General features: G+C 51.5%; 18 non-coding genes across 18 annotated transcripts; 9 read left to right on the top strand and 9 right to left on the bottom strand.

Annotated features, from left to right (window-relative positions):
• Positions 1–591: 591 nt before the first annotated feature.
• On the top strand, positions 592–664 carry trnar-acg (transfer RNA arginine (anticodon ACG)). The gene has a single exon. It is a non-coding gene; the product is annotated as a tRNA-Arg (tRNA).
• A 1,265-nt stretch (positions 665–1,929) lies between these two features.
• trnay-gua (transfer RNA tyrosine (anticodon GUA)) lies at positions 1,930–2,022 on the bottom strand. The gene is made up of 2 exons: positions 1,986–2,022; positions 1,930–1,965 (listed from the first exon to the last, which is right to left on the bottom strand). It is a non-coding gene; the product is annotated as a tRNA-Tyr (tRNA).
• Positions 2,023–3,434: 1,412 nt separating this feature from the next.
• Positions 3,435–3,507, top strand: trnar-acg (transfer RNA arginine (anticodon ACG)). Its single transcript has one exon. It is a non-coding gene; the product is annotated as a tRNA-Arg (tRNA).
• A 1,265-nt stretch (positions 3,508–4,772) lies between these two features.
• On the bottom strand, positions 4,773–4,865 carry trnay-gua (transfer RNA tyrosine (anticodon GUA)). Its single transcript has 2 exons — positions 4,829–4,865; positions 4,773–4,808 (listed from the first exon to the last, which is right to left on the bottom strand). It is a non-coding gene; the product is annotated as a tRNA-Tyr (tRNA).
• A 1,412-nt stretch (positions 4,866–6,277) lies between these two features.
• trnar-acg (transfer RNA arginine (anticodon ACG)) lies at positions 6,278–6,350 on the top strand. The gene has a single exon. It is a non-coding gene; the product is annotated as a tRNA-Arg (tRNA).
• Positions 6,351–7,615: 1,265 nt separating this feature from the next.
• trnay-gua (transfer RNA tyrosine (anticodon GUA)) lies at positions 7,616–7,708 on the bottom strand. The gene is made up of 2 exons: positions 7,672–7,708; positions 7,616–7,651 (listed from the first exon to the last, which is right to left on the bottom strand). It is a non-coding gene; the product is annotated as a tRNA-Tyr (tRNA).
• A 1,412-nt stretch (positions 7,709–9,120) lies between these two features.
• trnar-acg (transfer RNA arginine (anticodon ACG)) lies at positions 9,121–9,193 on the top strand. The gene has a single exon. It is a non-coding gene; the product is annotated as a tRNA-Arg (tRNA).
• Positions 9,194–10,458: 1,265 nt separating this feature from the next.
• Positions 10,459–10,551, bottom strand: trnay-gua (transfer RNA tyrosine (anticodon GUA)). The gene is made up of 2 exons: positions 10,515–10,551; positions 10,459–10,494 (listed from the first exon to the last, which is right to left on the bottom strand). It is a non-coding gene; the product is annotated as a tRNA-Tyr (tRNA).
• A 1,412-nt stretch (positions 10,552–11,963) lies between these two features.
• trnar-acg (transfer RNA arginine (anticodon ACG)) lies at positions 11,964–12,036 on the top strand. Its single transcript has one exon. It is a non-coding gene; the product is annotated as a tRNA-Arg (tRNA).
• Positions 12,037–13,301: 1,265 nt separating this feature from the next.
• trnay-gua (transfer RNA tyrosine (anticodon GUA)) lies at positions 13,302–13,394 on the bottom strand. The gene is made up of 2 exons: positions 13,358–13,394; positions 13,302–13,337 (listed from the first exon to the last, which is right to left on the bottom strand). It is a non-coding gene; the product is annotated as a tRNA-Tyr (tRNA).
• A 1,412-nt stretch (positions 13,395–14,806) lies between these two features.
• Positions 14,807–14,879, top strand: trnar-acg (transfer RNA arginine (anticodon ACG)). Its single transcript has one exon. It is a non-coding gene; the product is annotated as a tRNA-Arg (tRNA).
• A 1,271-nt stretch (positions 14,880–16,150) lies between these two features.
• On the bottom strand, positions 16,151–16,243 carry trnay-gua (transfer RNA tyrosine (anticodon GUA)). The gene is made up of 2 exons: positions 16,207–16,243; positions 16,151–16,186 (listed from the first exon to the last, which is right to left on the bottom strand). It is a non-coding gene; the product is annotated as a tRNA-Tyr (tRNA).
• A 1,412-nt stretch (positions 16,244–17,655) lies between these two features.
• On the top strand, positions 17,656–17,728 carry trnar-gcg (transfer RNA arginine (anticodon GCG)). The gene has a single exon. It is a non-coding gene; the product is annotated as a tRNA-Arg (tRNA).
• A 1,271-nt stretch (positions 17,729–18,999) lies between these two features.
• trnay-gua (transfer RNA tyrosine (anticodon GUA)) lies at positions 19,000–19,092 on the bottom strand. The gene is made up of 2 exons: positions 19,056–19,092; positions 19,000–19,035 (listed from the first exon to the last, which is right to left on the bottom strand). It is a non-coding gene; the product is annotated as a tRNA-Tyr (tRNA).
• A 1,412-nt stretch (positions 19,093–20,504) lies between these two features.
• trnar-acg (transfer RNA arginine (anticodon ACG)) lies at positions 20,505–20,577 on the top strand. Its single transcript has one exon. It is a non-coding gene; the product is annotated as a tRNA-Arg (tRNA).
• A 1,273-nt stretch (positions 20,578–21,850) lies between these two features.
• trnac-gca (transfer RNA cysteine (anticodon GCA)) lies at positions 21,851–21,943 on the bottom strand. Its single transcript has 2 exons — positions 21,907–21,943; positions 21,851–21,886 (listed from the first exon to the last, which is right to left on the bottom strand). It is a non-coding gene; the product is annotated as a tRNA-Cys (tRNA).
• A 1,412-nt stretch (positions 21,944–23,355) lies between these two features.
• trnar-acg (transfer RNA arginine (anticodon ACG)) lies at positions 23,356–23,428 on the top strand. Its single transcript has one exon. It is a non-coding gene; the product is annotated as a tRNA-Arg (tRNA).
• A 1,273-nt stretch (positions 23,429–24,701) lies between these two features.
• On the bottom strand, positions 24,702–24,794 carry trnay-gua (transfer RNA tyrosine (anticodon GUA)). The gene is made up of 2 exons: positions 24,758–24,794; positions 24,702–24,737 (listed from the first exon to the last, which is right to left on the bottom strand). It is a non-coding gene; the product is annotated as a tRNA-Tyr (tRNA).
• Positions 24,795–25,506: the final 712 nt, after the last annotated feature.

Raw genomic sequence — 25,506 nt, 5'->3', positions numbered from 1 at the left:
AAGAGTTACTGCTCCACGGAGCTGCTTGTACGCACCACAGAATGTCGCACGTGAAATGCTGGCAAGTACAGTGAGGCACCTCTTGTAGTGTAATGAGAGAAACTGATCTGTATTGCACTTGATGTCATGTCAAATTTCAACTGTTATGTAATGTATGCTTGCAAATGTTATCAAAAAAGTCTCTTTTTGGAAAGAAAAAGCAACGGTCTGCTGGCGCACAGAAGCAGCTGCACATGTGAAACAGCTGTGTGCAGGGTGTTTTCAGAGAGCAAAGGAGACATTCTGCGCATTGGCGACAACATGTTCCTTCAAAGCAACCTGTCAAGTTAAGAGCACTGGCTTCGGCTAATTGCTGCTTACTCCAAAATGGCAGCTGCACCTTTGAGCTGGAATTGCGGCAGAAACCTAAGGATAACCTTGCTTTGCATGCTCGTGTACTTCACCACTGTTCAAGCTCAAGCATGGAAGGGAAGCAGTGAAGGTGATTCTCTTTGCTGATTGATCACCAAGTGACTCTGACCATTCCCACCCGTGGAGCTGCAAACACCGCAGCTGTGCAGACTGTGAGCTGCAAGTGCAAATGTGCCTTTGGGGCCAGTGGCGCAATGGATAACGTGTCTGACTACGGATCAGAAGATTGTAGGTTCGACTCCTACCTGGCTCGTGCTGTTTTTGTACAAACTATGCATTGTGACTTTCTGAGCTGGCCGTGCTGCCTGATTCCTTGCAGGGCAAGTGCCTTCATAGCGGCGTAGGCATTTTTCACTCTCAAAATGCGAAGCTCCTCAATGCAATCCGCACTCAAAGTATGCAATGCTGCAAAGCCTTTTCTTTTCCCCTTCACTCAACTCAGCTTTCCAAGGTGGAAAAGTCAAGAAGCCTTGCTTGCCACAGCACAAGAAAGGATATGAAGCCTTTTCAGCACTTTGTGGCTGAGCAGGTGCAACCAATTGGGAGAAGAAGAGCCGGCGCCACTGTTGAGTGCCAAGAACTGGCCGAGCGGAGCGGAGCTAAGAAAGAAGTGGAGAATGCAGGCATCGATCCCGCTACCTCTCGCATGCAAAGCGAGCGCTCTACCACTTGAGCTAATTCCCCAGTGTTGTTGGGGTTGTTAGCCTAGCTTGTTTGGCAGGAGCTTCTCAGCACCACCCTCAACTTGGTCCGTGAGCAGCAGGGAAATCCTGCTTCGGCTTGGCCGGCTGCCTCAAGGCATTCAATGCTTTGCTCCAATCAGCATGTGCGAGCACCAGCAGGCGAGCAGCTGCAGGACGGCAAGCCACAATAACCATGGACGAAGCCAAAAAGAGCCGGAGCTTGCGCAAGGCAAGCCAGCTGAGCGGAAACGAGCAGCCACCCCGAGCGTCAGGGTGCAGCCTAGAACCCTGTCTGACTGACACAAGATTTCTTTTGTTTTCTAGTGAGTGCTGAGCATACTACTTCAAAGAACTCCCTGCTTGGGGCAGCTGACGCAAAAGGGTGCGTGAGGAAAGGCCACTCTGTAAGAGTCTGGCGCCATAGTATAGCGAGCGGCTGGAAACTGTGTAAAAGCCCTGGGGCTGTGGCAGCGGAGAATGTTGGTGATGAAATGTAAATGTACATTGTAAATATAAGCTAGTTCGGCAAGTGTAGTGAGGCAGCTGATGTAGTGTATTGAAAGTAAGGGATGTGCATTGCACTTTATCGGAGGTGAAATTTGAAGAGTTGTGTAATGTTGTGTCGGAAGTGTATTTTTGAGGTACAGGGCTGTGTGCTGAGCAGCTGGTGCAAGTGCAGAAGTGAAAGAACTGTGTGCGGGCTGTTATGAGAGAGGAAAAGGGGGTTGGTGCGCCTTGTTCGCAAGATCCGAGCGCGTTGTGTACTTGTGAAATTTAGAGTGCTGCCTCGAGCAAATTGTGGCATTGTGCAGACGTAGTGGAAAAAGGCCGTTGTTCCTTCGAGCCGGAATTGAACCAGCGACCTAAGGATGTCAGTGTTTTGATTTTCCTCTACAGTCCTCCGCTCTACCAGCTGAGCTATCGAAGGGGCAGGAGTTGTGGCACATGCAGCTGATTTAGTGCCATGCACTTTTGGCCACTCAGGGCCTTGTGCGCCTATTGATGGCGCAGCACTGTGGCACCGTGAGCCGCCAGCTGCTCCCCGCAGCTTGTGCGAGTAGTGTAATGGATAAGGCTTCCGTCTGTGGATCGCAAGCTGATAGCGTGCACTCCTTCCTGGCTGGCAGATTTATGCAAACTTTGCATTATGACTCGGGACACCAGGCAAGCTGACTTACTTGGGCGCGCCACCTTTGGCGTCGCTTTCTCAAGTCCCTTCTCAGCGCAGTAGGCACTCTCATTATCTGAAAGTCCTGACTTGGCAATGCCAAGTGACGCACACCACGATAAGCATCAACTGCTGCGAGAGGAACTTCAACGCGGTGAAAGCCGCACTTTGGTCTGTCCGAATTTTGCTGGTCTTCCGGTGCGAGGAGCTGTCGACGACCGAGCGTTGCCGATTGGCACATTCCAAGGTCCAGGACTATGTCCCGAGGGACGCACTGAAGCTTGGCAGGTGTCCCTCCTAGTTGACCTGCGGCCTGCAAGGAAATCCTGCTTCCGGTTGGCCGCCTGCGAGAACATATTCAATGCTTTGCTCCAGTCAGCATGTCTGAGCACCAGCAGGCGAGCAGCTGCAGGACCGCAAGCCAGAAAAATGATGAAAGAAGCCGAAAAGAGCTGGAGCTGACGGAAGGCAAGCGAAGTGAGCGGAAACTAGCAACCGCCACCAGTGTGAAGGAGCAGCCGAGAAGCCTGTGTGACTGACAGGAGGCTTCTTTTTCTTCCAAGGAAGTACTGAGTGTTTGGAAGAGTTACTGCTCCACGGAGCTGCTTGTACGCACCACAGAATGTCGCACGTGAAATGCTGGCAAGTACAGTGAGGCACCTCTTGTAGTGTAATGAGAGAAACTGATCTGTATTGCACTTGATGTCATGTCAAATTTCAACTGTTATGTAATGTATGCTTGCAAATGTTATCAAAAAAGTCTCTTTTTGGAAAGAAAAAGCAACGGTCTGCTGGCGCACAGAAGCAGCTGCACATGTGAAACAGCTGTGTGCAGGGTGTTTTCAGAGAGCAAAGGAGACATTCTGCGCATTGGCGACAACATGTTCCTTCAAAGCAACCTGTCAAGTTAAGAGCACTGGCTTCGGCTAATTGCTGCTTACTCCAAAATGGCAGCTGCACCTTTGAGCTGGAATTGCGGCAGAAACCTAAGGATAACCTTGCTTTGCATGCTCGTGTACTTCACCACTGTTCAAGCTCAAGCATGGAAGGGAAGCAGTGAAGGTGATTCTCTTTGCTGATTGATCACCAAGTGACTCTGACCATTCCCACCCGTGGAGCTGCAAACACCGCAGCTGTGCAGACTGTGAGCTGCAAGTGCAAATGTGCCTTTGGGGCCAGTGGCGCAATGGATAACGTGTCTGACTACGGATCAGAAGATTGTAGGTTCGACTCCTACCTGGCTCGTGCTGTTTTTGTACAAACTATGCATTGTGACTTTCTGAGCTGGCCGTGCTGCCTGATTCCTTGCAGGGCAAGTGCCTTCATAGCGGCGTAGGCATTTTTCACTCTCAAAATGCGAAGCTCCTCAATGCAATCCGCACTCAAAGTATGCAATGCTGCAAAGCCTTTTCTTTTCCCCTTCACTCAACTCAGCTTTCCAAGGTGGAAAAGTCAAGAAGCCTTGCTTGCCACAGCACAAGAAAGGATATGAAGCCTTTTCAGCACTTTGTGGCTGAGCAGGTGCAACCAATTGGGAGAAGAAGAGCCGGCGCCACTGTTGAGTGCCAAGAACTGGCCGAGCGGAGCGGAGCTAAGAAAGAAGTGGAGAATGCAGGCATCGATCCCGCTACCTCTCGCATGCAAAGCGAGCGCTCTACCACTTGAGCTAATTCCCCAGTGTTGTTGGGGTTGTTAGCCTAGCTTGTTTGGCAGGAGCTTCTCAGCACCACCCTCAACTTGGTCCGTGAGCAGCAGGGAAATCCTGCTTCGGCTTGGCCGGCTGCCTCAAGGCATTCAATGCTTTGCTCCAATCAGCATGTGCGAGCACCAGCAGGCGAGCAGCTGCAGGACGGCAAGCCACAATAACCATGGACGAAGCCAAAAAGAGCCGGAGCTTGCGCAAGGCAAGCCAGCTGAGCGGAAACGAGCAGCCACCCCGAGCGTCAGGGTGCAGCCTAGAACCCTGTCTGACTGACACAAGATTTCTTTTGTTTTCTAGTGAGTGCTGAGCATACTACTTCAAAGAACTCCCTGCTTGGGGCAGCTGACGCAAAAGGGTGCGTGAGGAAAGGCCACTCTGTAAGAGTCTGGCGCCATAGTATAGCGAGCGGCTGGAAACTGTGTAAAAGCCCTGGGGCTGTGGCAGCGGAGAATGTTGGTGATGAAATGTAAATGTACATTGTAAATATAAGCTAGTTCGGCAAGTGTAGTGAGGCAGCTGATGTAGTGTATTGAAAGTAAGGGATGTGCATTGCACTTTATCGGAGGTGAAATTTGAAGAGTTGTGTAATGTTGTGTCGGAAGTGTATTTTTGAGGTACAGGGCTGTGTGCTGAGCAGCTGGTGCAAGTGCAGAAGTGAAAGAACTGTGTGCGGGCTGTTATGAGAGAGGAAAAGGGGGTTGGTGCGCCTTGTTCGCAAGATCCGAGCGCGTTGTGTACTTGTGAAATTTAGAGTGCTGCCTCGAGCAAATTGTGGCATTGTGCAGACGTAGTGGAAAAAGGCCGTTGTTCCTTCGAGCCGGAATTGAACCAGCGACCTAAGGATGTCAGTGTTTTGATTTTCCTCTACAGTCCTCCGCTCTACCAGCTGAGCTATCGAAGGGGCAGGAGTTGTGGCACATGCAGCTGATTTAGTGCCATGCACTTTTGGCCACTCAGGGCCTTGTGCGCCTATTGATGGCGCAGCACTGTGGCACCGTGAGCCGCCAGCTGCTCCCCGCAGCTTGTGCGAGTAGTGTAATGGATAAGGCTTCCGTCTGTGGATCGCAAGCTGATAGCGTGCACTCCTTCCTGGCTGGCAGATTTATGCAAACTTTGCATTATGACTCGGGACACCAGGCAAGCTGACTTACTTGGGCGCGCCACCTTTGGCGTCGCTTTCTCAAGTCCCTTCTCAGCGCAGTAGGCACTCTCATTATCTGAAAGTCCTGACTTGGCAATGCCAAGTGACGCACACCACGATAAGCATCAACTGCTGCGAGAGGAACTTCAACGCGGTGAAAGCCGCACTTTGGTCTGTCCGAATTTTGCTGGTCTTCCGGTGCGAGGAGCTGTCGACGACCGAGCGTTGCCGATTGGCACATTCCAAGGTCCAGGACTATGTCCCGAGGGACGCACTGAAGCTTGGCAGGTGTCCCTCCTAGTTGACCTGCGGCCTGCAAGGAAATCCTGCTTCCGGTTGGCCGCCTGCGAGAACATATTCAATGCTTTGCTCCAGTCAGCATGTCTGAGCACCAGCAGGCGAGCAGCTGCAGGACCGCAAGCCAGAAAAATGATGAAAGAAGCCGAAAAGAGCTGGAGCTGACGGAAGGCAAGCGAAGTGAGCGGAAACTAGCAACCGCCACCAGTGTGAAGGAGCAGCCGAGAAGCCTGTGTGACTGACAGGAGGCTTCTTTTTCTTCCAAGGAAGTACTGAGTGTTTGGAAGAGTTACTGCTCCACGGAGCTGCTTGTACGCACCACAGAATGTCGCACGTGAAATGCTGGCAAGTACAGTGAGGCACCTCTTGTAGTGTAATGAGAGAAACTGATCTGTATTGCACTTGATGTCATGTCAAATTTCAACTGTTATGTAATGTATGCTTGCAAATGTTATCAAAAAAGTCTCTTTTTGGAAAGAAAAAGCAACGGTCTGCTGGCGCACAGAAGCAGCTGCACATGTGAAACAGCTGTGTGCAGGGTGTTTTCAGAGAGCAAAGGAGACATTCTGCGCATTGGCGACAACATGTTCCTTCAAAGCAACCTGTCAAGTTAAGAGCACTGGCTTCGGCTAATTGCTGCTTACTCCAAAATGGCAGCTGCACCTTTGAGCTGGAATTGCGGCAGAAACCTAAGGATAACCTTGCTTTGCATGCTCGTGTACTTCACCACTGTTCAAGCTCAAGCATGGAAGGGAAGCAGTGAAGGTGATTCTCTTTGCTGATTGATCACCAAGTGACTCTGACCATTCCCACCCGTGGAGCTGCAAACACCGCAGCTGTGCAGACTGTGAGCTGCAAGTGCAAATGTGCCTTTGGGGCCAGTGGCGCAATGGATAACGTGTCTGACTACGGATCAGAAGATTGTAGGTTCGACTCCTACCTGGCTCGTGCTGTTTTTGTACAAACTATGCATTGTGACTTTCTGAGCTGGCCGTGCTGCCTGATTCCTTGCAGGGCAAGTGCCTTCATAGCGGCGTAGGCATTTTTCACTCTCAAAATGCGAAGCTCCTCAATGCAATCCGCACTCAAAGTATGCAATGCTGCAAAGCCTTTTCTTTTCCCCTTCACTCAACTCAGCTTTCCAAGGTGGAAAAGTCAAGAAGCCTTGCTTGCCACAGCACAAGAAAGGATATGAAGCCTTTTCAGCACTTTGTGGCTGAGCAGGTGCAACCAATTGGGAGAAGAAGAGCCGGCGCCACTGTTGAGTGCCAAGAACTGGCCGAGCGGAGCGGAGCTAAGAAAGAAGTGGAGAATGCAGGCATCGATCCCGCTACCTCTCGCATGCAAAGCGAGCGCTCTACCACTTGAGCTAATTCCCCAGTGTTGTTGGGGTTGTTAGCCTAGCTTGTTTGGCAGGAGCTTCTCAGCACCACCCTCAACTTGGTCCGTGAGCAGCAGGGAAATCCTGCTTCGGCTTGGCCGGCTGCCTCAAGGCATTCAATGCTTTGCTCCAATCAGCATGTGCGAGCACCAGCAGGCGAGCAGCTGCAGGACGGCAAGCCACAATAACCATGGACGAAGCCAAAAAGAGCCGGAGCTTGCGCAAGGCAAGCCAGCTGAGCGGAAACGAGCAGCCACCCCGAGCGTCAGGGTGCAGCCTAGAACCCTGTCTGACTGACACAAGATTTCTTTTGTTTTCTAGTGAGTGCTGAGCATACTACTTCAAAGAACTCCCTGCTTGGGGCAGCTGACGCAAAAGGGTGCGTGAGGAAAGGCCACTCTGTAAGAGTCTGGCGCCATAGTATAGCGAGCGGCTGGAAACTGTGTAAAAGCCCTGGGGCTGTGGCAGCGGAGAATGTTGGTGATGAAATGTAAATGTACATTGTAAATATAAGCTAGTTCGGCAAGTGTAGTGAGGCAGCTGATGTAGTGTATTGAAAGTAAGGGATGTGCATTGCACTTTATCGGAGGTGAAATTTGAAGAGTTGTGTAATGTTGTGTCGGAAGTGTATTTTTGAGGTACAGGGCTGTGTGCTGAGCAGCTGGTGCAAGTGCAGAAGTGAAAGAACTGTGTGCGGGCTGTTATGAGAGAGGAAAAGGGGGTTGGTGCGCCTTGTTCGCAAGATCCGAGCGCGTTGTGTACTTGTGAAATTTAGAGTGCTGCCTCGAGCAAATTGTGGCATTGTGCAGACGTAGTGGAAAAAGGCCGTTGTTCCTTCGAGCCGGAATTGAACCAGCGACCTAAGGATGTCAGTGTTTTGATTTTCCTCTACAGTCCTCCGCTCTACCAGCTGAGCTATCGAAGGGGCAGGAGTTGTGGCACATGCAGCTGATTTAGTGCCATGCACTTTTGGCCACTCAGGGCCTTGTGCGCCTATTGATGGCGCAGCACTGTGGCACCGTGAGCCGCCAGCTGCTCCCCGCAGCTTGTGCGAGTAGTGTAATGGATAAGGCTTCCGTCTGTGGATCGCAAGCTGATAGCGTGCACTCCTTCCTGGCTGGCAGATTTATGCAAACTTTGCATTATGACTCGGGACACCAGGCAAGCTGACTTACTTGGGCGCGCCACCTTTGGCGTCGCTTTCTCAAGTCCCTTCTCAGCGCAGTAGGCACTCTCATTATCTGAAAGTCCTGACTTGGCAATGCCAAGTGACGCACACCACGATAAGCATCAACTGCTGCGAGAGGAACTTCAACGCGGTGAAAGCCGCACTTTGGTCTGTCCGAATTTTGCTGGTCTTCCGGTGCGAGGAGCTGTCGACGACCGAGCGTTGCCGATTGGCACATTCCAAGGTCCAGGACTATGTCCCGAGGGACGCACTGAAGCTTGGCAGGTGTCCCTCCTAGTTGACCTGCGGCCTGCAAGGAAATCCTGCTTCCGGTTGGCCGCCTGCGAGAACATATTCAATGCTTTGCTCCAGTCAGCATGTCTGAGCACCAGCAGGCGAGCAGCTGCAGGACCGCAAGCCAGAAAAATGATGAAAGAAGCCGAAAAGAGCTGGAGCTGACGGAAGGCAAGCGAAGTGAGCGGAAACTAGCAACCGCCACCAGTGTGAAGGAGCAGCCGAGAAGCCTGTGTGACTGACAGGAGGCTTCTTTTTCTTCCAAGGAAGTACTGAGTGTTTGGAAGAGTTACTGCTCCACGGAGCTGCTTGTACGCACCACAGAATGTCGCACGTGAAATGCTGGCAAGTACAGTGAGGCACCTCTTGTAGTGTAATGAGAGAAACTGATCTGTATTGCACTTGATGTCATGTCAAATTTCAACTGTTATGTAATGTATGCTTGCAAATGTTATCAAAAAAGTCTCTTTTTGGAAAGAAAAAGCAACGGTCTGCTGGCGCACAGAAGCAGCTGCACATGTGAAACAGCTGTGTGCAGGGTGTTTTCAGAGAGCAAAGGAGACATTCTGCGCATTGGCGACAACATGTTCCTTCAAAGCAACCTGTCAAGTTAAGAGCACTGGCTTCGGCTAATTGCTGCTTACTCCAAAATGGCAGCTGCACCTTTGAGCTGGAATTGCGGCAGAAACCTAAGGATAACCTTGCTTTGCATGCTCGTGTACTTCACCACTGTTCAAGCTCAAGCATGGAAGGGAAGCAGTGAAGGTGATTCTCTTTGCTGATTGATCACCAAGTGACTCTGACCATTCCCACCCGTGGAGCTGCAAACACCGCAGCTGTGCAGACTGTGAGCTGCAAGTGCAAATGTGCCTTTGGGGCCAGTGGCGCAATGGATAACGTGTCTGACTACGGATCAGAAGATTGTAGGTTCGACTCCTACCTGGCTCGTGCTGTTTTTGTACAAACTATGCATTGTGACTTTCTGAGCTGGCCGTGCTGCCTGATTCCTTGCAGGGCAAGTGCCTTCATAGCGGCGTAGGCATTTTTCACTCTCAAAATGCGAAGCTCCTCAATGCAATCCGCACTCAAAGTATGCAATGCTGCAAAGCCTTTTCTTTTCCCCTTCACTCAACTCAGCTTTCCAAGGTGGAAAAGTCAAGAAGCCTTGCTTGCCACAGCACAAGAAAGGATATGAAGCCTTTTCAGCACTTTGTGGCTGAGCAGGTGCAACCAATTGGGAGAAGAAGAGCCGGCGCCACTGTTGAGTGCCAAGAACTGGCCGAGCGGAGCGGAGCTAAGAAAGAAGTGGAGAATGCAGGCATCGATCCCGCTACCTCTCGCATGCAAAGCGAGCGCTCTACCACTTGAGCTAATTCCCCAGTGTTGTTGGGGTTGTTAGCCTAGCTTGTTTGGCAGGAGCTTCTCAGCACCACCCTCAACTTGGTCCGTGAGCAGCAGGGAAATCCTGCTTCGGCTTGGCCGGCTGCCTCAAGGCATTCAATGCTTTGCTCCAATCAGCATGTGCGAGCACCAGCAGGCGAGCAGCTGCAGGACGGCAAGCCACAATAACCATGGACGAAGCCAAAAAGAGCCGGAGCTTGCGCAAGGCAAGCCAGCTGAGCGGAAACGAGCAGCCACCCCGAGCGTCAGGGTGCAGCCTAGAACCCTGTCTGACTGACACAAGATTTCTTTTGTTTTCTAGTGAGTGCTGAGCATACTACTTCAAAGAACTCCCTGCTTGGGGCAGCTGACGCAAAAGGGTGCGTGAGGAAAGGCCACTCTGTAAGAGTCTGGCGCCATAGTATAGCGAGCGGCTGGAAACTGTGTAAAAGCCCTGGGGCTGTGGCAGCGGAGAATGTTGGTGATGAAATGTAAATGTACATTGTAAATATAAGCTAGTTCGGCAAGTGTAGTGAGGCAGCTGATGTAGTGTATTGAAAGTAAGGGATGTGCATTGCACTTTATCGGAGGTGAAATTTGAAGAGTTGTGTAATGTTGTGTCGGAAGTGTATTTTTGAGGTACAGGGCTGTGTGCTGAGCAGCTGGTGCAAGTGCAGAAGTGAAAGAACTGTGTGCGGGCTGTTATGAGAGAGGAAAAGGGGGTTGGTGCGCCTTGTTCGCAAGATCCGAGCGCGTTGTGTACTTGTGAAATTTAGAGTGCTGCCTCGAGCAAATTGTGGCATTGTGCAGACGTAGTGGAAAAAGGCCGTTGTTCCTTCGAGCCGGAATTGAACCAGCGACCTAAGGATGTCAGTGTTTTGATTTTCCTCTACAGTCCTCCGCTCTACCAGCTGAGCTATCGAAGGGGCAGGAGTTGTGGCACATGCAGCTGATTTAGTGCCATGCACTTTTGGCCACTCAGGGCCTTGTGCGCCTATTGATGGCGCAGCACTGTGGCACCGTGAGCCGCCAGCTGCTCCCCGCAGCTTGTGCGAGTAGTGTAATGGATAAGGCTTCCGTCTGTGGATCGCAAGCTGATAGCGTGCACTCCTTCCTGGCTGGCAGATTTATGCAAACTTTGCATTATGACTCGGGACACCAGGCAAGCTGACTTACTTGGGCGCGCCACCTTTGGCGTCGCTTTCTCAAGTCCCTTCTCAGCGCAGTAGGCACTCTCATTATCTGAAAGTCCTGACTTGGCAATGCCAAGTGACGCACACCACGATAAGCATCAACTGCTGCGAGAGGAACTTCAACGCGGTGAAAGCCGCACTTTGGTCTGTCCGAATTTTGCTGGTCTTCCGGTGCGAGGAGCTGTCGACGACCGAGCGTTGCCGATTGGCACATTCCAAGGTCCAGGACTATGTCCCGAGGGACGCACTGAAGCTTGGCAGGTGTCCCTCCTAGTTGACCTGCGGCCTGCAAGGAAATCCTGCTTCCGGTTGGCCGCCTGCGAGAACATATTCAATGCTTTGCTCCAGTCAGCATGTCTGAGCACCAGCAGGCGAGCAGCTGCAGGACCGCAAGCCAGAAAAATGATGAAAGAAGCCGAAAAGAGCTGGAGCTGACGGAAGGCAAGCGAAGTGAGCGGAAACTAGCAACCGCCACCAGTGTGAAGGAGCAGCCGAGAAGCCTGTGTGACTGACAGGAGGCTTCTTTTTCTTCCAAGGAAGTACTGAGTGTTTGGAAGAGTTACTGCTCCACGGAGCTGCTTGTACGCACCACAGAATGTCGCACGTGAAATGCTGGCAAGTACAGTGAGGCACCTCTTGTAGTGTAATGAGAGAAACTGATCTGTATTGCACTTGATGTCATGTCAAATTTCAACTGTTATGTAATGTATGCTTGCAAATGTTATCAAAAAAGTCTCTTTTTGGAAAGAAAAAGCAACGGTCTGCTGGCGCACAGAAGCAGCTGCACATGTGAAACAGCTGTGTGCAGGGTGTTTTCAGAGAGCAAAGGAGACATTCTGCGCATTGGCGACAACATGTTCCTTCAAAGCAACCTGTCAAGTTAAGAGCACTGGCTTCGGCTAATTGCTGCTTACTCCAAAATGGCAGCTGCACCTTTGAGCTGGAATTGCGGCAGAAACCTAAGGATAACCTTGCTTTGCATGCTCGTGTACTTCACCACTGTTCAAGCTCAAGCATGGAAGGGAAGCAGTGAAGGTGATTCTCTTTGCTGATTGATCACCAAGTGACTCTGACCATTCCCACCCGTGGAGCTGCAAACACCGCAGCTGTGCAGACTGTGAGCTGCAAGTGCAAATGTGCCTTTGGGGCCAGTGGCGCAATGGATAACGTGTCTGACTACGGATCAGAAGATTGTAGGTTCGACTCCTACCTGGCTCGTGCTGTTTTTGTACAAACTATGCATTGTGACTTTCTGAGCTGGCCGTGCTGCCTGATTCCTTGCAGGGCAAGTGCCTTCATAGCGGCGTAGGCATTTTTCACTCTCAAAATGCGAAGCTCCTCAATGCAATCCGCACTCAAAGTATGCAATGCTGCAAAGCCTTTTCTTTTCCCCTTCACTCAACTCAGCTTTCCAAGGTGGAAAAGTCAAGAAGCCTTGCTTGCCACAGCACAAGAAAGGATATGAAGCCTTTTCAGCACTTTGTGGCTGAGCAGGTGCAACCAATTGGGAGAAGAAGAGCCGGCGCCACTGTTGAGTGCCAAGAACTGGCCGAGCGGAGCGGAGCTAAGAAAGAAGTGGAGAATGCAGGCATCGATCCCGCTACCTCTCGCATGCAAAGCGAGCGCTCTACCACTTGAGCTAATTCCCCAGTGTTGTTGGGGTTGTTAGCCTAGCTTGTTTGGCAGGAGCTTCTCAGCACCACCCTCAACTTGGTCCGTGAGCAGCAGGGAAATCCTGCTTCGGCTTGGCCGGCTGCCTCAAGGCATTCAATGCTTTGCTCCAATCAGCATGTGCGAGCACCAGCAGGCGAGCAGCTGCAGGACGGCAAGCCACAATAACCATGGACGAAGCCAAAAAGAGCCGGAGCTTGCGCAAGGCAAGCCAGCTGAGCGGAAACGAGCAGCCACCCCGAGCGTCAGGGTGCAGCCTAGAACCCTGTCTGACTGACACAAGATTTCTTTTGTTTTCTAGTGAGTGCTGAGCATACTACTTCAAAGAACTCCCTGCTTGGGGCAGCTGACGCAAAAGGGTGCGTGAGGAAAGGCCACTCTGTAAGAGTCTGGCGCCATAGTATAGCGAGCGGCTGGAAACTGTGTAAAAGCCCTGGGGCTGTGGCAGCGGAGAATGTTGGTGATGAAATGTAAATGTACATTGTAAATATAAGCTAGTTCGGCAAGTGTAGTGAGGCAGCTGATGTAGTGTATTGAAAGTAAGGGATGTGCATTGCACTTTATCGGAGGTGAAATTTGAAGAGTTGTGTAATGTTGTGTCGGAAGTGTATTTTTGAGGTACAGGGCTGTGTGCTGAGCAGCTGGTGCAAGTGCAGAAGTGAAAGAACTGTGTGCGGGCTGTTATGAGAGAGGAAAAGGGGGTTGGTGCGCCTTGTTCGCAAGATCCGAGCGCGTTGTGTACTTGTGAAATTTAGAGTGCTGCCTCGAGCAAATTGTGGCATTGTGCAGACGTAGTGGAAAAAGGCCGTTGTTCCTTCGAGCCGGAATTGAACCAGCGACCTAAGGATGTCAGTGTTTTGATTTTCCTCTACAGTCCTCCGCTCTACCAGCTGAGCTATCGAAGGGGCAGGAGTTGTGGCACATGCAGCTGATTTAGTGCCATGCACTTTTGGCCACTCAGGGCCTTGTGCGCCTATTGATGGCGCAGCACTGTGGCACCGTGAGCCGCCAGCTGCTCCCCGCAGCTTGTGCGAGTAGTGTAATGGATAAGGCTTCCGTCTGTGGATCGCAAGCTGATAGCGTGCACTCCTTCCTGGCTGGCAGATTTATGCAAACTTTGCATTATGACTCGGGACACCAGGCAAGCTGACTTACTTGGGCGCGCCACCTTTGGCGTCGCTTTCTCAAGTCCCTTCTCAGCGCAGTAGGCACTCTCATTATCTGAAAGTCCTGACTTGGCAATGCCAAGTGACGCACACCACGATAAGCATCAACTGCTGCGAGAGGAACTTCAACGCGGTGAAAGCCGCACTTTGGTCTGTCCGAATTTTGCTGGTCTTCCGGTGCGAGGAGCTGTCGACGACCGAGCGTTGCCGATTGGCACATTCCAAGGTCCAGGACTATGTCCCGAGGGACGCACTGAAGCTTGGCAGGTGTCCCTCCTAGTTGACCTGCGGCCTGCAAGGAAATCCTGCTTCCGGTTGGCCGCCTGCGAGAACATATTCAATGCTTTGCTCCAGTCAGCATGTCTGAGCACCAGCAGGCGAGCAGCTGCAGGACCGCAAGCCAGAAAAATGATGAAAGAAGCCGAAAAGAGCTGGAGCTGACGGAAGGCAAGCGAAGTGAGCGGAAACTAGCAACCGCCACCAGTGTGAAGGAGCAGCCGAGAAGCCTGTGTGACTGACAGGAGGCTTCTTTTTCTTCCAAGGAAGTACTGAGTGTTTGGAAGAGTTACTGCTCCACGGAGCTGCTTGTACGCACCACAGAATGTCGCACGTGAAATGCTGGCAAGTACAGTGAGGCACCTCTTGTAGTGTAATGAGAGAAACTGATCTGTATTGCACTTGATGTCATGTCAAATTTCAACTGTTATGTAATGTATGCTTGCAAATGTTATCAAAAAAGTCTCTTTTTGGAAAGAAAAAGCAACGGTCTGCTGGCGCACAGAAGCAGCTGCACATGTGAAACAGCTGTGTGCAGGGTGTTTTCAGAGAGCAAAGGAGACATTCTGCGCATTGGCGACAACATGTTCCTTCAAAGCAACCTGTCAAGTTAAGAGCACTGGCTTCGGCTAATTGCTGCTTACTCCAAAATGGCAGCTGCACCTTTGAGCTGGAATTGCGGCAGAAACCTAAGGATAACCTTGCTTTGCATGCTCGTGTACTTCACCACTGTTCAAGCTCAAGCATGGAAGGGAAGCAGTGAAGGTGATTCTCTTTGCTGATTGATCACCAAGTGACTCTGACCATTCCCACCCGTGGAGCTGCAAACACCGCAGCTGTGCAGACTGTGAGCTGCAAGTGCAAATGTGCCTTTGGGGCCAGTGGCGCAATGGATAACGTGTCTGACTACGGATCAGAAGATTGTAGGTTCGACTCCTACCTGGCTCGTGCTGTTTTTGTACAAACTATGCATTGTGACTTTCTGCGCTTGCGAGCTGGCCGTGCTGCCTGATTCCTTGCAGGGCAAGTGCCTTCATAGCGGCGTAGGCATTTTTCACTCTCAAAATGCGAAGCTCCTCAATGCAATCCGCACTCAAAGTATGCAATGCTGCAAAGCCTTTTCTTTTCCCCTTCACTCAACTCAGCTTTCCAAGGTGGAAAAGTCAAGAAGCCTTGCTTGCCACAGCACAAGAAAGGATATGAAGCCTTTTCAGCACTTTGTGGCTGAGCAGGTGCAACCAATTGGGAGAAGAAGAGCCGGCGCCACTGTTGAGTGCCAAGAACTGGCCGAGCGGAGCGGAGCTAAGAAAGAAGTGGAGAATGCAGGCATCGATCCCGCTACCTCGCATGCAAAGCGAGCGCTCTACCACTTGAGCTAATTCCCCAGTGTTGTTGGGGTTGTTAGCCTAGCTTGTTTGGCAGGAGCTTCTCAGCACCACCCTCAACTTGGTCCGTGAGCAGCAGGGAAATCCTGCTTCGGCTTGGCCGGCTGCCTCAAGGCATTCAATGCTTTGCTCCAATCAGCATGTGCGAGCACCAGCAGGCGAGCAGCTGCAGGACGGCAAGCCACAATAACCATGGACGAAGCCAAAAAGAGCCGGAGCTTGCGCAAGGCAAGCCAGCTGAGCGGAAACGAGCAGCCACCCCGAGCGTCAGGGTGCAGCCTAGAACCCTGTCTGACTGACACAAGATTTCTTTTGTTTTCTAGTGAGTGCTGAGCATACTACTTCAAAGAACTCCCTGCTTGGGGCAGCTGACGCAAAAGGGTGCGTGAGGAAAGGCCACTCTGTAAGAGTCTGGCGCCATAGTATAGCGAGCGGCTGGAAACTGTGTAAAAGCCCTGGGGCTGTGGCAGCGGAGAATGTTGGTGATGAAATGTAAATGTACATTGTAAATATAAGCTAGTTCGGCAAGTGTAGTGAGGCAGCTGATGTAGTGTATTGAAAGTAAGGGATGTGCATTGCACTTTATCGGAGGTGAAATTTGAAGAGTTGTGTAATGTTGTGTCGGAAGTGTATTTTTGAGGTACAGGGCTGTGTGCTGAGCAGCTGGTGCAAGTGCAGAAGTGAAAGAACTGTGTGCGGGCTGTTATGAGAGAGGAAAAGGGGGTTGGTGCGCCTTGTTCGCAAGATCCGAGCGCGTTGTGTACTTGTGAAATTTAGAGTGCTGCCTCGAGCAAATTGTGGCATTGTGCAGACGTAGTGGAAAAAGGCCGTTGTTCCTTCGAGCCAGAATTGAACCAGCGACCTAAGGATGTCAGTGTTTTGATTTTCCTCTACAGTCCTCCGCTCTACCAGCTGAGCTATCGAAGGGGCAGGAGTTGTGGCACATGCAGCTGATTTAGTGCCATGCACTTTTGGCCACTCAGGGCCTTGTGCGCCTATTGATGGCGCAGCACTGTGGCACCGTGAGCCGCCAGCTGCTCCCCGCAGCTTGTGCGAGTAGTGTAATGGATAAGGCTTCCGTCTGTGGATCGCAAGCTGATAGCGTGCACTCCTTCCTGGCTGGCAGATTTATGCAAACTTTGCATTATGACTCGGGACACCAGGCAAGCTGACTTACTTGGGCGCGCCACCTTTGGCGTCGCTTTCTCAAGTCCCTTCTCAGCGCAGTAGGCACTCTCATTATCTGAAAGTCCTGACTTGGCAATGCCAAGTGACGCACACCACGATAAGCATCAACTGCTGCGAGAGGAACTTCAACGCGGTGAAAGCCGCACTTTGGTCTGTCCGAATTTTGCTGGTCTTCCGGTGCGAGGAGCTGTCGACGACCGAGCGTTGCCGATTGGCACATTCCAAGGTCCAGGACTATGTCCCGAGGGACGCACTGAAGCTTGGCAGGTGTCCCTCCTAGTTGACCTGCGGCCTGCAAGGAAATCCTGCTTCCGGTTGGCCGCCTGCGAGAACATATTCAATGCTTTGCTCCAGTCAGCATGTCTGAGCACCAGCAGGCGAGCAGCTGCAGGACCGCAAGCCAGAAAAATGATGAAAGAAGCCGAAAAGAGCTGGAGCTGACGGAAGGCAAGCGAAGTGAGCGGAAACTAGCAACCGCCACCAGTGTGAAGGAGCAGCCGAGAAGCCCGTGTGACTGACAGGAGGCTTCTTTTTCTTCCAAGGAAGTACTGAGTGTTTGGAAGAGTTACTGCTCCACGGAGCTGCTTGTACGCACCACAGAATGTCGCACGTGAAATGCTGGCAAGTACAGTGAGGCACCTCTTGTAGTGTAATGAGAGAAACTGATCTGTATTGCACTTGATGTCATGTCAAATTTCAACTGTTATGTAATGTATGCTTGCAAATGTTATCAAAAAAGTCTCTTTTTGGAAAGAAAAAGCAACGGTCTGCTGGCGCACAGAAGCAGCTGCACATGTGAAACAGCTGTGTGCAGGGTGTTTTCAGAGAGCAAAGGAGACATTCTGCGCATTGGCGACAACATGTTCCTTCAAAGCAACCTGTCAAGTTAAGAGCACTGGCTTCGGCTAATTGCTGCTTACTCCAAAATGGCAGCTGCACCTTTGAGCTGGAATTGCGGCAGAAACCTAAGGATAACCTTGCTTTGCATGCTCGTGTACTTCACCACTGTTCAAGCTCAAGCATGGAAGGGAAGCAGTGAAGGTGATTCTCTTTGCTGATTGATCACCAAGTGACTCTGACCATTCCCACCCGTGGAGCTGCAAACACCGCAGCTGTGCAGACTGTGAGCTGCAAGTGCAAATGTGCCTTTGGGGCCAGTGGCGCAATGGATAACGTGTCTGACTGCGGATCAGAAGATTGTAGGTTCGACTCCTACCTGGCTCGTGCTGTTTTTGTACAAACTATGCATTGTGACTTTCTGCGCTTGCGAGCTGGCCGTGCTGCCTGATTCCTTGCAGGGCAAGTGCCTTCATAGCGGCGTAGGCATTTTTCACTCTCAAAATGCGAAGCTCCTCAATGCAATCCGCACTCAAAGTATGCAATGCTGCAAAGCCTTTTCTTTTCCCCTTCACTCAACTCAGCTTTCCAAGGTGGAAAAGTCAAGAAGCCTTGCTTGCCACAGCACAAGAAAGGATATGAAGCCTTTTCAGCACTTTGTGGCTGAGCAGGTGCAACCAATTGGGAGAAGAAGAGCCGGCGCCACTGTTGAGTGCCAAGAACTGGCCGAGCGGAGCGGAGCTAAGAAAGAAGTGGAGAATGCAGGCATCGATCCCGCTACCTCGCATGCAAAGCGAGCGCTCTACCACTTGAGCTAATTCCCCAGTGTTGTTGGGGTTGTTAGCCTAGCTTGTTTGGCAGGAGCTTCTCAGCACCACCCTCAACTTGGTCCGTGAGCAGCAGGGAAATCCTGCTTCGGCTTGGCCGGCTGCCTCAAGGCATTCAATGCTTTGCTCCAATCAGCATGTGCGAGCACCAGCAGGCGAGCAGCTGCAGGACGGCAAGCCACAATAACCATGGACGAAGCCAAAAAGAGCCGGAGCTTGCGCAAGGCAAGCCAGCTGAGCGGAAACGAGCAGCCACCCCGAGCGTCAGGGTGCAGCCTAGAACCCTGTCTGACTGACACAAGATTTCTTTTGTTTTCTAGTGAGTGCTGAGCATACTACTTCAAAGAACTCCCTGCTTGGGGCAGCTGACGCAAAAGGGTGCGTGAGGAAAGGCCACTCTGTAAGAGTCTGGCGCCATAGTATAGCGAGCGGCTGGAAACTGTGTAAAAGCCCTGGGGCTGTGGCAGCGGAGAATGTTGGTGATGAAATGTAAATGTACATTGTAAATATAAGCTAGTTCGGCAAGTGTAGTGAGGCAGCTGATGTAGTGTATTGAAAGTAAGGGATGTGCATTGCACTTTATCGGAGGTGAAATTTGAAGAGTTGTGTAATGTTGTGTCGGAAGTGTATTTTTGAGGTACAGGGCTGTGTGCTGAGCAGCTGGTGCAAGTGCAGAAGTGAAAGAACTGTGTGCGGGCTGTTATGAGAGAGGAAAAGGGGGTTGGTGCGCCTTGTTCGCAAGATCCGAGCGCGTTGTGTACTTGTGAAATTTAGAGTGCTGCCTCGAGCAAATTGTGGCATTGTGCAGACGTAGTGGAAAAAGGCCGTTGTTCCTTCGAGCCGGAATTGAACCAGCGACCTAAGGATGTCAGTGTTTTGATTTTCCTCTACAGTCCTCCGCTCTACCAGCTGAGCTATCGAAGGGGCAGGAGTTGTGGCACATGCAGCTGATTTAGTGCCATGCACTTTTGGCCACTCAGGGCCTTGTGCGCCTATTGATGGCGCAGCACTGTGGCACCGTGAGCCGCCAGCTGCTCCCCGCAGCTTGTGCGAGTAGTGTAATGGATAAGGCTTCCGTCTGTGGATCGCAAGCTGATAGCGTGCACTCCTTCCTGGCTGGCAGATTTATGCAAACTTTGCATTATGACTCGGGACACCAGGCAAGCTGACTTACTTGGGCGCGCCACCTTTGGCGTCGCTTTCTCAAGTCCCTTCTCAGCGCAGTAGGCACTCTCATTATCTGAAAGTCCTGACTTGGCAATGCCAAGTGACGCACACCACGATAAGCATCAACTGCTGCGAGAGGAACTTCAACGCGGTGAAAGCCGCACTTTGGTCTGTCCGAATTTTGCTGGTCTTCCGGTGCGAGGAGCTGTCGACGACCGAGCGTTGCCGATTGGCACATTCCAAGGTCCAGGACTATGTCCCGAGGGACGCACTGAAGCTTGGCAGGTGTCCCTCCTAGTTGACCTGCGGCCTGCAAGGAAATCCTGCTTCCGGTTGGCCGCCTGCGAGAACATATTCAATGCTTTGCTCCAGTCAGCATGTCTGAGCACCAGCAGGCGAGCAGCTGCAGGACCGCAAGCCAGAAAAATGATGAAAGAAGCCGAAAAGAGCTGGAGCTGACGGAAGGCAAGCGAAGTGAGCGGAAACTAGCAACCGCCACCAGTGTGAAGGAGCAGCCGAGAAGCCCGTGTGACTGACAGGAGGCTTCTTTTTCTTCCAAGGAAGTACTGAGTGTTTGGAAGAGTTACTGCTCCACGGAGCTGCTTGTACGCACCACAGAATGTCGCACGTGAAATGCTGGCAAGTACAGTGAGGCACCTCTTGTAGTGTAATGAGAGAAACTGATCTGTATTGCACTTGATGTCATGTCAAATTTCAACTGTTATGTAATGTATGCTTGCAAATGTTATCAAAAAAGTCTCTTTTTGGAAAGAAAAAGCAACGGTCTGCTGGCGCACAGAAGCAGCTGCACATGTGAAACAGCTGTGTGCAGGGTGTTTTCAGAGAGCAAAGGAGACATTCTGCGCATTGGCGACAACATGTTCCTTCAAAGCAACCTGTCAAGTTAAGAGCACTGGCTTCGGCTAATTGCTGCTTACTCCAAAATGGCAGCTGCACCTTTGAGCTGGAATTGCGGCAGAAACCTAAGGATAACCTTGCTTTGCATGCTCGTGTACTTCACCACTGTTCAAGCTCAAGCATGGAAGGGAAGCAGTGAAGGTGATTCTCTTTGCTGATTGATCACCAAGTGACTCTGACCATTCCCACCCGTGGAGCTGCAAACACCGCAGCTGTGCAGACTGTGAGCTGCAAGTGCAAATGTGCCTTTGGGGCCAGTGGCGCAATGGATAACGTGTCTGACTACGGATCAGAAGATTGTAGGTTCGACTCCTACCTGGCTCGTGCTGTTTTTGTACAAACTATGCATTGTGACTTTCTGCGCTTGCGAGCTGGCCGTGCTGCCTGATTCCTTGCAGGGCAAGTGCCTTCATAGCGGCGTAGGCATTTTTCACTCTCAAAATGCGAAGCTCCTCAATGCAATCCGCACTCAAAGTATGCAATGCTGCAAAGCCTTTTCTTTTCCCCTTCACTCAACTCAGCTTTCCAAGGTGGAAAAGTCAAGAAGCCTTGCTTGCCACAGCACAAGAAAGGATATGAAGCCTTTTCAGCACTTTGTGGCTGAGCAGGTGCAACCAATTGGGAGAAGAAGAGCCGGCGCCACTGTTGAGTGCCAAGAAATGGCCGAGCGGAGCGGAGCTAAGAAAGAAGTGGAGAATGCAGGCATCGATCCCGCTACCTCTCGCATGCAAAGCGAGCGCTCTACCACTTGAGCTAATTCCCCAGTGTTGTTGGGGTTGTTAGCCTAGCTTGTTTGGCAGGAGCTCCTCAGCACCACCCTCAACTTGGTCCGTGAGCAGCAGGGAAATCCTGCTTCGGCTTGGCCGGCTGCCTCAAGGCATTCAATGCTTTGCTCCAATCAGCATGTGCGAGCACCAGCAGGCGAGCAGCTGCAGGACCGCAAGCCACAATAACCATGGACGAAGCCAAAAAGAGCCGGAGCTTGCGCAAGGCAAGCCAGCTGAGCGGAAACGAGCAGCCACCCCGAGCGTCAGGGTGCAGCCTAGAACCCTGTCTGACTGACACAAGATTTCTTTTGTTTTCTAGTGAGTGCTGAGCATACTACTTCAAAGAACTCCCTGCTTGGGGCAGCTGACGCAAAAGGGTGCGTGAGGAAAGGCCACTCTGTAAGAGTCTGGCGCCATAGTATAGCGAGCGGCTGGAAACTGTGTAAAAGCCCTGGGGCTGTGGCAGCGGAGAATGTTGGTGATGAAATGTAAATGTACATTGTAAATATAAGCTAGTTCGGCAAGTGTAGTGAGGCAGCTGATGTAGTGTATTGAAAGTAAGGGATGTGCATTGCACTTTATCGGAGGTGAAATTTGAAGAGTTGTGTAATGTTGTGTCGGAAGTGTATTTTTGAGGTACAGGGCTGTGTGCTGAGCAGCTGGTGCAAGTGCAGAAGTGAAAGAACTGTGTGCGGGCTGTTATGAGAGAGGAAAAGGGGGTTGGTGCGCCTTGTTCGCAAGATCCGAGCGCGTTGTGTACTTGTGAAATTTAGAGTGCTGCCTCGAGCAAATTGTGGCATTGTGCAGACGTAGTGGAAAAAGGCCGTTGTTCCTTCCAGCCGGAATTGAACCAGCGATCTAAGGATGTCAGTGTTTTGATTTTCCTCTGCAGTCCTCCGCTCTACCAGCTGAGCTATCGAAGGGGCAGGAGTTGTGGCACATGCAGCTGATTTAGTGCCATGCACTTTTGGCCACTCAGGGCCTTGTGCGCCTATTGATGGCGCAGCATTGTGGCACCGTGAGCCGCCAGCTGCTCCCCGCAGCTTGTGCGAGTAGTGTAATGGATAAGGCTTCCGTCTGTGGATCGCAAGCTGATAGCGTGCACTCCTTCCTGGCTGGCAGATTTATGCAAACTTTGCATTATGACTCGGGACACCAGGCAAGCTGACTTACTTGGGCGCGCCACCTTTGGCGTCGCTTTCTCAAGTCCCTTCTCAGCGCAGTAGGCACTCTCATTATCTGAAAGTCCTGACTTGGCAATGCCAAGTGACGCACACCACGATAAGCATCAACTGCTGCGAGAGGAACTTCAACGCGGTGAAAGCCGCACTTTGGTCTGTCCGAATTTTGCTGGTCTTCCGGTGCGAGGAGCTGTCGACGACCGAGCGTTGCCGATTGGCACATTCCAAGGTCCAGGACTATGTCCCGAGGGACGCACTGAAGCTTGGCAGGTGTCCCTCCTAGTTGACCTGCGGCCTGCAAGGAAATCCTGCTTCCGGTTGGCCGCCTGCGAGAACATATTCAATGCTTTGCTCCAGTCAGCATGTCTGAGCACCAGCAGGCGAGCAGCTGCAGGACCGCAAGCCAGAAAAATGATGAAAGAAGCCGAAAAGAGCTGGAGCTGACGGAAGGCAAGCGAAGTGAGCGGAAACTAGCAACCGCCACCAGTGTGAAGGAGCAGCCGAGAAGCCGGTGTGACTGACAGGAGGCTTCTTTTTCTTCCAAGGAAGTACTGAGTGTTTGGAAGAGTTACTGCTCCACGGAGCTGCTTGTACGCACCACAGAATGTCGCACGTGAAATGCTGGCAAGTACAGTGAGGCACCTCTTGTAGTGTAATGAGAGAAACTGATCTGTATTGCACTTGATGTCATGTCAAATTTCAACTGTTATGTAATGTATGCTTGCAAATTTTATCAAAAAAGTCTCTTTTTGGAAAGAAAAAGCAACGGTCTGCTGGCGCACAGAAGCAGCTGCACATGTGAAACAGCTGTGTGCAGGGTGTTTTCAGAGAGCAAAGGAGACATTCTGCGCATTGGCGACAACATGTTCCTTCAAAGCAACCTGTCAAGTTAAGAGCACTGGCTTCGGCTAATTGCTGCTTACTCCAAAATGGCAGCTGCACCTTTGAGCTGGAATTGCGGCAGAAACCTAAGGATAACCTTGCTTTGCATGCTCGTGTACTTCACCACTGTTCAAGCTCAAGCATGGAAGGGAAGCAGTGAAGGTGATTCTCTTTGCTGATTGATCACCAAGCGACTCTGACCATTCCCACCCGTGGAGCTGCAAACACCGCAGCTGTGCAGACTGTGAGCTGCAAGTGCGAATGTACTTTTGGAGCCAGTGGCGCAATGGATAACGTGTCTGACTACGGATCAGAAGATTGTAGGTTCGACTCCTACCTGGCTCGTGCTGTTTTTGTACAAACTATGCATTGTGACTTTCTGCGCTTGCGAGCTGGCCGTGCTGCCTGATTCCTTGCAGGGCAAGTGCCTTCATAGCGGCGTAGGCATTTTTCACTCTCAAAATGCGAAGCTCCTCAATGCAATCCGCACTCAAAGTATGCAATGCTGCAAAGCCTTTTCTTTTCCCCTTCACTCAACTCAGCTTTCCAAGGTGGAAAAGTCAAGAAGCCTTGCTTGCCACAGCACAAGAAAGGATATGAAGCCTTTTCAGCACTTTGTGGCTGAGCAGGTGCAACCAATTGGGAGAAGAAGAGCCGGCGCCACTGTTGAGTGCCAAGAACTGGCCGAGCGGAGCGGAGCTAAGAAAGAAGTGGAGAATGCAGGCATCGATCCCGCTACCTCTCGCATGCAAAGCGAGCGCTCTACCACTTGAGCTAATTCCCCAGTGTTGTTGGGGTTGTTAGCCTAGCTTGTTTGGCAGGAGCTCCTCAGCACCACCCTCAACTTGGTCCGTGAGCAGCAGGGAAATCCTGCTTCGGCTTGGCCGGCTGCCTCAAGGCATTCAATGCTTTGCTCCAATCAGCATGTGCGAGCACCAGCAGGCGAGCAGCTGCAGGACCGCAAGCCACAATAACCATGGACGAAGCCAAAAAGAGCCGGAGCTTGCGCAAGGCAAGCCAGCTGAGCGGAAACGAGCAGCCACCCCGAGCGTCAGGGTGCAGCCTAGAACCCTGTCTGACTGACACAAGATTTCTTTTGTTTTCTAGTGAGTGCTGAGCATACTACTTCAAAGAACTCCCTGCTTGGGGCAGCTGACGCAAAAGGGTGCGTGAGGAAAGGCCACTCTGTAAGAGTCTGGCGCCATAGTATAGCGAGCGGCTGGAAACTGTGTAAAAGCCCTGGGGCTGTGGCAGCGGAGAATGTTGGTGATGAAATGTAAATGTACATTGTAAATATAAGCTAGTTCGGCAAGTGTAGTGAGGCAGCTGATGTAGTGTATTGAAAGTAAGGGATGTGCATTGCACTTTATCGGAGGTGAAATTTGAAGAGTTGTGTAATGTTGTGTCGGAAGTGTATTTTTGAGGTACAGGGCTGTGTGCTGAGCAGCAGGTGCAAGTGCAGAAGTGAAAGAACTGTGTGCGGGCTGTTATGAGAGAGGAAAAGGGGGTTGGTGCGCCTTGTTCGCAAGATCCGAGCGCGTTGTGTACTTGTGAAATTTAGAGTGCTGCCTCGAGCAAATTGTGGCATTGTGCAGACGTAGTGGAAAAAGGCCGTTGTTCCTTCGAGCTGGAATTGAACCAGCGACCTAAGGATGTCAGTGTTTTGATTTTCCTCTACAGTCCTCCGCTCTACCAGCTGAGCTATCGAAGGGGCAGGAGTTGTGGCACATGCAGCTGATTTAGTGCCATGCACTTTTGGCCACTCAGGGCCTTGTGCGCCTATTGATGGCGCAGCATTGTGGCACCGTGAGCCGCCAGCTGCTCCCCGCAGCTTGTGCGAGTAGTGTAATGGATAAGGCTTCCGTCTGTGGATCGCAAGCTGATAGCGTGCACTCCTTCCTGGCTGGCAGATTTATGCAAACTTTGCATTATGACTCGGGACACCAGGCAAGCTGACTTACTTGGGCGCGCCACCTTTGGCGTCGCTTTCTCAAGTCCCTTCTCAGCGCAGTAGGCACTCTCATTATCTGAAAGTCCTGACTTGGCAATGCCAAGTGACGCACACCACGATAAGCATCAACTGCTGCGAGAGGAACTTCAACGCGGTGAAAGCCGCACTTTGGTCTGTCCGAATTTTGCTGGTCTTCCGGTGCGAGGAGCTGTCGACGACAGAGCGTTGCCGATTGGTACATTCCAAGGTCCAGGACTATGTCCCGAGGGACGCACTGAAGCTTGGCAGGTGTCCCTCCTAGTTGAACTGCGGCCTGCAAGGAAATCCTGCTTCCGGTTGGCCGCCTGCGAGAACATATTCAATGCTTTGCTCCAGTCAGCATGTCTGAGCACCAGCAGGCGAGCAGCTGCAGGACCGCAAGCCAGAAAAATGATGAAAGAAGCCGAAAAGAGCTGGAGCTGACGGAAGGCAA

Source organism: Heterodontus francisci, unplaced genomic scaffold, assembly GCF_036365525.1.
Source record: "Heterodontus francisci isolate sHetFra1 unplaced genomic scaffold, sHetFra1.hap1 HAP1_SCAFFOLD_1708, whole genome shotgun sequence".
NCBI classification, from domain to species: Eukaryota; Metazoa; Chordata; class Chondrichthyes; order Heterodontiformes; family Heterodontidae; genus Heterodontus; species Heterodontus francisci.
The sequence above is the reverse complement of the archived record's forward strand: the minus strand, read 5'-3'. Positions and strand labels throughout refer to the sequence as shown.